At 43.8% G+C, this 12091-nt stretch overlaps 1 long non-coding RNA gene across 1 annotated transcript; it reads left to right on the top strand.

Annotated features, from left to right (window-relative positions):
* Positions 1–3603: 3603 nt before the first annotated feature.
* On the top strand, positions 3604–11831 carry LOC125709207 (uncharacterized). Its single transcript, XR_007382649.1, has 3 exons — positions 3604–3742; positions 10861–10958; positions 11225–11831. It is a non-coding gene; the product is annotated as an uncharacterized LOC125709207 (long non-coding RNA).
* Positions 11832–12091: the final 260 nt, after the last annotated feature.

Here is a 12091-nt window from a genome sequence, read left to right as displayed (position 1 = left end):
CCCAGAACAACATGAGCCAAACGGACAGTGCCTGAATTACAGGTCACAAAAAAGATGATGTTTATTAATGTGTCAAGCGGAAGAGTCAAACACCTCGATAGCATATTCACACATGGACAGATTGCGCCGTTGGAAGCGATATGGTAGCGAGCTGCTTCTGGGGACTCATTAGCTCCAGCGGCTGCTCTGCACGAGGCCATTTTGTAGGACTTAAGGTACAAACGTTCATGATGCTCCAGAAATCCGCGGCGGTAATATTCCCACTCACACTTCTAAACAAATCCGTGCTTTTATGAACAGCGGGATGGTGTTAAATGCCCTTTACGGTGTCCCCACTCGTCAGATCTAAACACTGTTGAATGTTTATGGTACGTCTTGCTGTACTGTTTAGAACTTGAATGAGAGTGAGGGACCAGATCCTAATTAAGGTTTTCCAGAGATGAAAAATTCAAGTGCAGAAAGTACAAATCCAGACAAGATTTTGTTTCAACCAACCAGTTTAATGTAGAGAGTCTCAGTCACAGAGGACTCAACTGGTTGGTTGAAACAAAACCTTCGTCTGGATTTGTACTTTCTGCACTTGAAATGTCCACCTCTGAAGCTTTCATATTTGTATATTGTTAGGTGTATGTTTTCTGCCCGCCTATGTATACAGCATAAACAACTGTTTCGCTCATTATTTTCACTCTGGCCGCTCGCTCACGTTGGTTGCAGATGGTGGGATTCTATAAAACACGTCTTGCTTGCATAGCGAATCAAAGGCTCGCGCTTTGTTGTACTGCGCTGGTCATTTTCCCCATGTGCCTGGACGATTCTTGGTCCGCGCTGGTGTGAGCAGAATGACCTCAGGCACGACGGCTTCTGTGCTGCTCCTCATTACCATGCTCACACTTGCCTGGCCAGCTGGATGAAAAACACACTGCAGTGTCCTTGTAGTTCTGTAACTTTTTGCAAACAATACTGCATTTTTAATGAACTTTGCTCCAGTACCTACCAACTCCTGGACAGCCCCGCAAAGGGCCTATTTGTGAACTTAGGCATCTCTGATGTTCTGGTGACTTTAATGCCGTGACATGAATCGCATGTCGGCTTCTTTAAATCTTCACCCCTCTCCAGGAGAAGAAGCAGAACACAGCTGTTGTGAAGCTGTACGTATGCCAATCAAGGAGATCTTCACCTCGAGCTATTTTCTGCTCAGGGACGCCATCCGGCCTGGGACATGCCACCATCTTCAATCCTCCCTGTGCCCTGTTCCCGGGGGACGCGCGGTTCCAATCCTGCTCTGTATGTCACAGTTGAGTTGCTTCAAGCCTACGTGCTTAATATTTTTAATACAGCCCCCACCCGTAGGTCCTCCCCAATGCAGACGAAAGCAGTCGGGTGTAGTAACCAGCTGCCATGCATCGTTTGTGTGGTGGCGCTCAAGTGATACTCAACGAAAGACTTCCCCCTCGATATGGCTGCATCAAATGGCTCCACTGCACATGGGCCCAGATACAATTAGAACTGAAGTTCTGGAAAATGTGAACACGAGCTGCTTTCTCCAGCGCCATTTTGCCCTCTTTTCCTTACTCATATGTGCCCGCCGGGATCTGATTGGCGGAAGTCGTTTGTGAAATTACCCGACGGAAAGCAGAGCCGCGTGGTGCGTTGAGGGTTTTGCTGTAGGGCATGACCCATCCATGCTGTAATAAGGAAGGACAGAAGTTGAGTTGCTAATTGCATCTGGCAACGAGCTATAAAGGGAGAGACGGTTGTGGCGAGCGTAATCACGACGGTTCCCACAGTATAGCTGTGCGTTTGAAAAGCTTAGCTCCCCTACTCCAGTCAGGCTTAGTTAAGCCTAGTAACAATTGTGAAGACCGGTGTCCTTCCTGCGTCAATGTTTCCTGTTTTGGTTTCTCTTGCCCATGACTTAATATCACTCAAGTGCCTGTTCTCTTTTGGCATTTTTTGGCATTTCTGCCTGAATGCATTCATATGCTCTTCCCTCTGTTTTACATTCATGATGTGTGGCTCCCTACTAATTCAGCATCTTTAAATCTAGTTTCAGATGCGATTAGCCTTTTAGCCTCTTTCAGAAATTCACTCCATGGGTGTTTTCTGTAAACTCCCTCTTTGCTTCGCAGATCATTGCAGCACTTGTAAATGAATTCTTTGCTTGTTGTGGGGTAACGCATATTAAGGGCCTTAGAAGCTTTCAGTAAATGCTGCAAACTGCCGTTAAGCCCATTGTGTCACCACAGCAGGGTTATCTGTGTGACTTGGCCTTCATTTAATTGCGTTTTGAAGAGGATGCATCCAATGAACTAATAAAAGCAGATACCGTTTCTGTGTGCTTCTCAGTTACGTACCGCATTTACCCGCTAAGCTGATGGGCTTAGCGGCTCTTTATTTTTGCTGCAGGGTATCAGGTTAATTGCCTTCCTGGTGTCTGACACAGAAACTTCACTCCCTGCAAAACTGTCTGCGGCCAGAAATCCTCACCGTTACTCCTTCAGCAAAATTCGGCGTGTAAATTTTGATTGTTATTCAATTAACTGGAAAAGTAATCATTTTTGAGAATTGTTTACAATAAATAAGGCTGACAGTAATGTACCAACGTGCAGTCACCGGGATAAGAACGTCTGATTTACGGTCGGCTCGTACTTATGTACCGACTGCATGAATCCTGTTATATTCAAAATCCAAGTTATATGCAATGGTTCGTATTAATGAACACACGCGCTGCTCTGTGACTATCCTAAATGCATTGCCGCTTCAGCAGTTCGTACAGTACTGCATGTCGTTATTTTTATTACTGTATTACTATTATGCACAGAATTATTACTGTTCTGACTGTACCTACAAATATGACTTAAAGGCTGGATCTCTTTAATCACCTGGGGACCGCCTGTACTGATGTTTTAAAAAATTTTTATTAGACTATGAAGAACGCAGAAATATCTTACTACATTTCAGCTTTGTACTTGTCATTCCTCTGTTTTTTCAGTGTCCTGTCCTCCGTTTCTTGTGGGTAACTCATCTACACTCCATGTGCATCATTGCCTATATCCCAATCCCTCCATCTTTTTGCCCCGTGAACCAGCAGACATCAGTATAGGCGGCCCAGGGTCCAAAAGCAAGACGGCTGTTATCGCTAGCAACCTGTAAGTCGCCGGAATCTGACCGTCTAGATGAAGCTGTGTGTGGTGGACCGACAGGTCAAGAACATCAGGCAAATTAACATCCCTGTCTTGGTGAAATGAAGCCATTTTGCTGCTGTCCGGGGGGCACCCTGGATACGGCAGGTCAGAGAGCCCCCTGCATATAGAGGCAGGACTTTAAACTCCTTTAAATGTTCAATCCATGACTTACTACTGCTGCTTCGAGAGGCTTTACACTCAAGCATTCCACTCGCAGGTACAGTACCTGCTGACAAGTGATGTGACATTAAGAAGTGATTTGATTTGAATTTGTTCAGATTATATGTTTAATATTCCTTAATCCATAACGTCCATTTTTTAAAATGCTTATTTTAAACAACTCTAACCTCAATCCTTGTCTTAAATTGCTGTCATGCCAATCTATTTGTTTACTGTTTTGTATAGATTTATTTAACAGACGCTTTCATTCAAAATGAAGTCCAACCGAGAAAGCAGCCTGTCACTGGAGCAACTGAGGTTCAAGGCCCTTGCCGATGGACCCTATGATGACATCACTCTGCTGACCGCGGGATTGGTGGATGCAGCCACACACATCTGTAAATATGAAAAGTCTGCCGTTGTTCCCCCTAAGTGGACTCTAGCTGAGTTGCTTTAATCAAGGCTTACTCAGTCAGCTAAATAACAATTTGCTGAAGTGACACAGAATCAGTTACCGAATTGATTTAAAAATGTTGTTCCAGGAGATTTAGCTTAAGTTACTGCAATTCTTTTTCTAAACGTCACGCACATATGAGTGGCCCTCTGTACAAAAGGGCAGCTCTACACTCTGCTTATTCTTTGGGCTTCCTTAAGTTAAATGAATTGCTGTGTTTGTAGGACATAAATCACTAAGATGGTGGTTGAGAGTGGGGATTTGTAGGCTGCTAGGATGGATCCAGGTAGGAGACTCTGGTTTCATACACTTAACCGTGGAACTTAAGCAGCCTTGTGCATGTTTATAGAATTGGTTAAAAAAAAGCACTAGGTAAAAGTCTCAGGAGTCCAGCTGGAGAATCATAGCTAAGAGCATCTCAGCCATATTCCCTGCCTCCCTTAACTAGTTTATAAGAGCAGACCATGCTATGTGCTTCACTAATACATTGACCTGATTATTACCTTTTTTTATTGCTTAAAACTTTTCTTTATGCTTACAACAAGCATAATCTGCAGTGCATTTCCTCGTAGCAAAATCGCTATTTATTTTTCATTTTCTTTTCCGTATTTGAGTCTGCATTGTGATTAGAAAAATACAGAGAAAACGCTCCCCCACCCCCACAATTATCCGTTTCAGCTTTTATGCAATTTTCTGGCAACAACACGGGAGCGATTTCATTTCAATAAAATTAAATTTAATCAGCAAATTGAGAGATGGGCTGCAGAAGAAAATAATGTAGCCCTGAGGGTCAACTTTACATGAAAAGGACATTAAAACAAGCTAAATATTTCTTCTGTGTGACAGCAGGAAAATAAATTAGATTTACCACTGCGTGCAACATTTTTTCCCTCAAATGTTCTCTTGACTTCGGCCTTCATTGTTAGACGCCAAAAAAAAAAACAAAAAACCTTGAAATAGCCAGATGTAGTAAACAGTCTCCAGTAACTCCCTTTGATTAAACTGTAGCTGAACTGACTATGTGAACCCCAATGGATGTAAATAGGACTTTTGATTAAAATTTCAGGCTGTGTAGCCCAGCGCTGTGATCATTTAAGATCCTGCTGCTACTGGAACATTTAGCCTGTAGATACCTAGACCTTCTCATGGCGAGATCATGATGGACACTTCTCTCCTTTTTTTCCACCATAAGCTTATCTTCCGGTCTTAATGTAGCTGTGATTAAACCTGTCAGATGCAGCTAAACAGTTTCGCTAACACACCCCCACAGGATTCATCTGGAAAATACCCAACTCGTGTCCTTACATCACCCCCCCCGCCTGCCACCTTCTCTGAACTCTACTTCTGCCATCACCGCCCTCAGCACATCCACCTCTTCATCCATCCCTTTGCCTCGACTGTTGTTTGCGCTCTTAATCGAAAGGAACCAAATGTTTCCTTCCCAGATTCACTTCATCAATGTAAATTTTCTAAAGACTTAATCTTGTTCGAGCCCCCCATGTGTGGGGGCTGTAAAATCATTACGGCCGTGCTTGTAGAGACCACCGCCTCCCCTTCTCCTGACACCTTCTTATTAATGGTCCAAATGTCCAGGTAATTAATTCCGTGATGTTGAAGCATAATTCTTAATTAACTAGTAATGTGATAAAGAAAGATAGAAAGACAAAACTTCCACTCTTTAAGGAAAAGTGGCCTTTTGCTATTATGTGATTAATGGCCTTGTGTACTAAAACATAATTACTTTGTGTCTTCTCTTCCCTGAATTGCCGTTGCTCTCCTTGCTCCGCTGCTGCCTGCATGTCTGTGGTCATGTCCAGGCGGGGGACACGGCCACAGCGTAAGCAGCAACCTCATGTTTCCTCATTTTTAATGCTAGTCATTAGCAAATGCTTCAGATTTCTCTGATTGGGGACGACTGACAGTCTTTTTGTGATAATGTTGAGCATCTGCTTACCATGTTGTTTAATTTCATTGATGGTGGATAGTCATAACCCAATGTGTACCGCGGTATTAATTCATGAGTAATTCATCATTAATCATTAATTCATCATGAAAATTTGCATGAATTTAAGGTAAAAGTATAACGATTGGCATTACCTTTAAAATGAGCCATGTTTTGGGATGTCATGCTGAATTGGCTGCTGCTGGTCAGTAATGTGCATTGTGTCAGCTCCTTGGCTACATGTTTACTCCTAGTTCAGCCGTCAACTTTATTTCCACAAGGGGGCGATGTGGCAGCTTGTAGCCTGGGGGGCCGGCAGGAATCGTCTGCCAGCCGGAGCCCTGGGGTCACGCAGCCCAAGGGCGCCGGTCCCTGATGGGGGGGTGGCGGTCACAGTCCCTGGCTGGCATATGCTCCTAGGCTCCCAGGCATCGGGAAGTTAAAGGGTCGTTTGTGTCCGTGCATTCTAATCCCAAAAATGCAACTCTTCTAAATGCCATTATGGTCCATCTGCTGGTTCCTTGTTATGAGGGAGGCTGGCACTGTCCCCATGGCCGGCCGCTGGGCTGCCCCCCCACCGTGCCTCTCTCAGCTTCGTAGGATCTCCTTTTTTCTCTCTCTTTTTCTTGCCATTTCCTTGGCCGAGAAACGGGTTTTATTCCTCGTGAGCGGGCGGTCAGACTCCGTAGGAGGGCAGTACAAGGCACAGGAAGCCAAGGTGCATCAAAAAGCATGATTTGAATCTAGAACCAGGTTTTATCTGAGTCGCCTTTTTGGATATGAAACTGTTTTGATGGTGACAGATGAAGGCTTTCTGAGCCAGACAGACTCAGCCCCTCTCGAACCAAAGCCTAAGGAATTATTATATGAGGAAATTATACATGTAGAGAATATATAAGGCTTGCCATTGCATACAGAGAACCTTCAGTTAAACATTTATTTGTATCCCTAAGTTAGAGCCCAGGAGGGTTTGTATTTAAGAATGATTTCATTTTACAGAGTGCTGCTTAGCACTGTTGTCTCACACGTCTGGGACCTGGGTTTGAGTCTCCGCCATGGAGAAAATGGCAAATTTAATTATTCTTATATGGTGACTTTTCAGATGCTGACTTAGTTATGATCGAAGTTAGCGACGATGGAATTCCAGCTAATGATCTTGGATGAGATGATGATTTGCAAGGGTTAACAAGGCAAGGAATCATATGGCTACTGTAGCCTGCGAAAAGGATCATGGGAGCAGCTCGACCAAGATTATTTGTCATCCGCAGTGTGCAGAGTTATATCAGCTCATCAGTCAAGCATGAGAGCAGCCAGACTTCAACAAATAAAGTTAATCATGTACAAATAGGAAGCTTAGGGGAACCCCACGGCCCTGTTTTTGACTGATGTGTTTCGTATTACTTAAGTGCCAGCAAGGGATATTGGAAATGACTAATTCTTTTAAGTGTGAAATAAATTGCTTCTAGTACATGTTTTTGAATATGACAAATTGATTTGCGAAAATGGGGATAGCGAGCAAAAGGGAGGAAATTCGCCAGACGGTTTTTGCAAGCAGACACTCAATTGTAATTGAGTCCTGTAGCCAGGGGGACAAAAGCTTTTCATTTGTAATTTGTTCTGTTAACAGAACTTATTTTCTTTCTGCCAGTAAAAAGAAGTTACTTTATTTTGAAAGTGAGGGTAAGAATAAGATTTTTATTCAATGTTGGGCAGTAATGCTTCTGCGATCATTTAAATTGATATGGCTGTCTGTTGCGTTGTTAGAGTGCTTGCTAATGCACTTCAAAACAACGTAACTACCACAGCGTTGCCACGGAAGTCGGCCACAGCAATAAGGCACCTTTGGACTTCACCATGAGTGGTTAAAGAAAACCCATTAAGATTGTGTTCGGGAAGGAAAATGAAAGAGCTGAATTATCGCACATTTTTGTGCTTCATTTCCACAGGATGTTATTTTCGTTTTGCTTTCCCTCGGCCTTCGGATATTGCGAGGATTTTCTACCAGGAGGCAGCGGTGCTGCTTGGATGCTCCCCCCCCCCCCCCCCCCCATTTCTAGTTCAGCCGAATGACCGATAGCAATTATTGTCTGAAGTGAACTGGCAGAACCTGGACAGCTGACTCGATTGGATGCTTGAGTAATTTCTGAGAGACTTCTCATACTAACTCTTAGATTCAGAGGCTTTAGCCTTGAACTTGTTGGCCGCTCCCTGCCCAATCCTAGCCTCCCAGGGTGTGTGCAGAAGACAGAGAACTATATTCATATGCATTTCCTCGGGATCGATGAAGTTTCTGTCTGTCTGTCTGTCTGTCTGTCTGTCTGTCTGTCTGTCTGTCTGTCTGTCTGTCTGTCTGTCTGTCTGTCTGTCTGTCTGTCTGTCTGTCTGTCTGTCTGTCTGTCTGTCTGTCTGTCTGTCTGTCTGTCTGTCTGTCCGTCCGTCCGTCCGTCCGTCCGTCCGTCCGTCCGTCCGTCTAATCTAATCTAATCTAATCTAATCTAATCTAATCTACCTACCCTGCTTAACCTACCTAAGCTATAACGAACCTCATAAGATAAAATAAGCTTAAAATATGCTTTATGGATGCGAGATGGACATTCTTCTTAATTGAAACCTGTTTCTCCTGCAGCTCATTGTTTCAACGCCACTTTCTTTTGGCCTCAAACACTCAAACGAATGTTCATTCTATTAGCGCCGTGCGTTTGGTAGGAACTTTAATTTGCGTCTCGCTTGATAACGATGAATGTTTCTGTTCAGATGAGCAGACATGAGCCGAGGAAAAAATGAATGTTGTGAGAGCATTTTTGTTGACTTTGACTCTTGATTAGGCAATCTCCACTTTTCATTTCATTTTCATTGCACACAGTATATTTTTACTTCTTCAATTTCCCAAGCTCTTTTTACTTTGGAGTGATTATGGTTTTGGTTGGTAGGAAGCATTTCCCTATTTCACACCATTGCAGGATCCTTCACATTACAGCCCAGTAACAGAAAATTCTTCTATTTCTAAGTTTTGCACCTTTAATTCTGAGAGTATAAATACAACATTACCTTTAAGTTAAGCTCCAACTTTGTTGCTGAATGGCCTACTTCCCCCTTAATCTTCTCCACACTCCCTTCTCGTGGCATATGGAAATATCACTATGCATAGCTGTGCTTAGTCAGTTTCACAAATCTGAATGATAACTTCACATAAGCTGACGTTAGAGCAGTAAATCCCTGTGATAACTTCAACCATTGAGTGTCAATAATACATATAGCATTCCTATCTACTGTTCGTTTTATATCAGCCAAACCCAGAACTCGCACACCAATCACATGCATTCAGACCTATGGAAAATATCGCAGCCTCAATTCACTCAGCATGTTTTTGAGCAGTGCAGGGGAACTGGAGAACCTGCAGGAAACCCCACACAAGGAAACACGGTGGAGACCTAAATGAACATGCATTATGTACCGTATATAGAAAAATATGTAAATGCAACCTCCATCCTGATTCTCAGAAGTGTGCTTTGTTACTGCAATGACTGACTGATTATTTAATACAGTTTATAAAATGCCTGACTTTTGTGACGCTAAATATCATATGACATAGACTCTCAGAGGGAGGCAGTAGATACAGACCAAATGTCGCCCAACACAGTCCCTTTAGAAGAACATATCCACAAACCGAAGTTTCATGAACTGAGTCTCGGTCTTTGTTTTCCAAGCTCATTACTAAAAACTGATGGATGTCATATTAAAATGAATTCATATGGTTCTTCTACTTCTAATTGATAAGGCAGTTATAATGCATAATAAACATGGCTATAATATGTTATGCCTTTTTAGAAATAGTTATAACTGTGTTTATAATACCTCCATAATGCATTCATAAAGTATCTATAATGCATTATAATGACTGCTTTAAGTAAAGTTTTTCCAAATTCTTTTCACTTTCTTGTGTGTGATGTCACCTAGTGCACTCTGGGAAAATAAGCAGTGGTCCAGCACTAACCCCTGCCACTGATAATGAGCTGGGATTGTCATGGTCCTTGGCAGTTAGCTAAGGGCACTTGGCGTAACTTCAGAAAGCCCAAACTAGAACATGAAAGTGCTCAGCAAACCTCATGCAGCTGCCTTGTTTTTCCTTTCAGCTGAATAGATGATGCAAGCTGCCCATTGTTACCCTGCATTTCTCATTTGCTCGTCGTTTATAAAGCAGCTTAGAATGTAACACAGAATTGTTATTAATGCTGCTTCTCTGATATTTGGTTATTTCTCTCAAGCTTGCAGTTTTGCATGGTAGCCATATGTCTGCATATTTATTATTGTAATGTAGGTCATGTGGCTTCTTCAAGGATGAAAAAACAAGCGTCCTTTGGGATTTGAGGCAGAATCCCTTATTGTAAAGTGCATGAACTGTGCTAGAGTGAAACAGAATGGAAATGCCAGCAACCGTTTGAAAATGGGAGATTTTTCTCCCTCTGGATGTTTTTCCAGCTGCGTTTTTCTGCCAAAAGTGACCAGTCAGCAGAAAGAGGACCTGCTCTGGTGCGGGGGGGTGGAAGAACGAGCGGCGTTTCATCAGAAATAAGTTCCCGTGCCCCTGACAGATACAAGGCAGTATAAATGAATAGTATGTAACAACTGAGTGACTGTGACCCCCCCCTTTCTGGGACTGTTCTGACTCCACCACTCATCATTTCATAGGCTGCCTAGGAATGATTCTCTGCTACCTAGCTGGAGCAGAACAGGCTGGGGGGGGAGGGACTCTGCAATTAAAACTTACTTTCATGCAACAGCCTGCATTATTCATTAGCGTGAGCCCTGCGCTTGAAATTCTGTGTGAGCTTTACTTAAAAGTCACTGCGCAAGACATCGCCAAGAGTTAATTACCGTGATGTTTTCCCCTGAAATCCACTGTGCCACCGGTTTACAGATAATGAGGGCAAATACTACATTACAAGGTAGACCGACGGCTCAGAGAACCGGGACCGTATTTACAAAGGGAGTCACTTCTCTGCAGGCCTGTTTTCTACGCTGTGTCTCCTGCATTTGCTCAGCGGTTTCTCTAACCAGAGATGTGCGAGGTGACTCTGCTTATCATCTGTTGTTAACTACACCTGTTTCTCATCCAACAGCCCCTGCCGGTGGTAAAATTAAAGACGTAACTCAATCTTCCCCACTCCAGAATCGACGCCTTCTTGCAAAGCTCATCAAGGACACTCCTCAAGGACATGTGAGTGCTACACTGCAAAGGCTTAAATTAGCTGTGCTCAAATCACTAGGGGAATGAAGTGCACTAATGAGGAGTAGTGTAGACACTCATCTTCTCTGTGCACATGCAGTGAATCTGGCTGCATTACTGAATGTCTGTGAGCACACAGCCTACCTATGATAAGGCAATAAGTGGCAATTAAGTTTTAATGTGATGTAAAAATGTTATGGCCAGAATTCTGTAAGGCAGGGTAAAACAAGCTTGTCCTGTTTTCATGTTTTTCACAGCAGTAAGTGGCACTGGCAGTTCACATATCCTGGGTTGCAGTTCAAACTGCACTGCCTGCAAAACAAGGGTTTCCTGGGTGACCCAGCCTCACCCCTTAATCCCAAGGCACGGTAGGCTAACTGCTGTCTCTTAACTGACCGCAGCATGTGCTTATGGCTTCATCTATGCTCCCGGTGATGGACAGGCATCATGTAGAGTGTGCATCCCAGCCTTGTGCCTTTTGCCACACTGTCCAGGTTAAGTGGTTGGAAGATGGATGAATGAATTGTTAGGTGGATGTGAGTGTAGGCAGTTACTAAAGAACACAGAGCCGAGTTGTCCATTGTGAGGAAGTGAGTTGCCTGCTTACAGGACCATATTCTGCGGGTTGACATACAGCTTCTGTGTATTGTGAACCTCAGGCAGAACTTTCCAGAAAGCAACGTTTCCCAGGTTCCAATTACAGCTTGGCCCTTCCTGTGACATTTATAGCACTGTTCCTGCCTCACTGCTTAATTGCTTTTGTTATCGCTGCTGTTCCCTGGATGTTTGTGTCGTTCACGGAGACTGGCTGTCTTCCCCCCCCCCCCCATTCCCGACCCGCCTCTCAACACCAACCCCAGCCAGTTGCAGACTTAACCTTCACAGGTTGAGAGCCAATGAGCATCTTGGTGGGGGGTGGGGGGCGCAGTAAGCCGCTGTGCTGGTCCAATCTTCCTGCCCTGTAATTCCTTAAGGATGAGCAGGTTGTGCAGTAAATTGGAGGTTAGGACCTCAGAGGCTGCTGGGGGGGGGGGGGGGGGGAACGTTAACAGGAGGGAAGTGAAGCTCACAGTCTCTTATTCTTAGCTCCAGATATGAAATGGTACGACACACACTCCTCTAGC

Source organism: Brienomyrus brachyistius, chromosome 15 (genome assembly GCF_023856365.1).
Source record: "Brienomyrus brachyistius isolate T26 chromosome 15, BBRACH_0.4, whole genome shotgun sequence".
Classification (NCBI taxonomy): domain Eukaryota; kingdom Metazoa; phylum Chordata; class Actinopteri; order Osteoglossiformes; family Mormyridae; genus Brienomyrus; species Brienomyrus brachyistius.
Note: the sequence above shows the minus strand (reverse complement) of the source record. Positions and strands in the feature narration are given on the sequence as shown.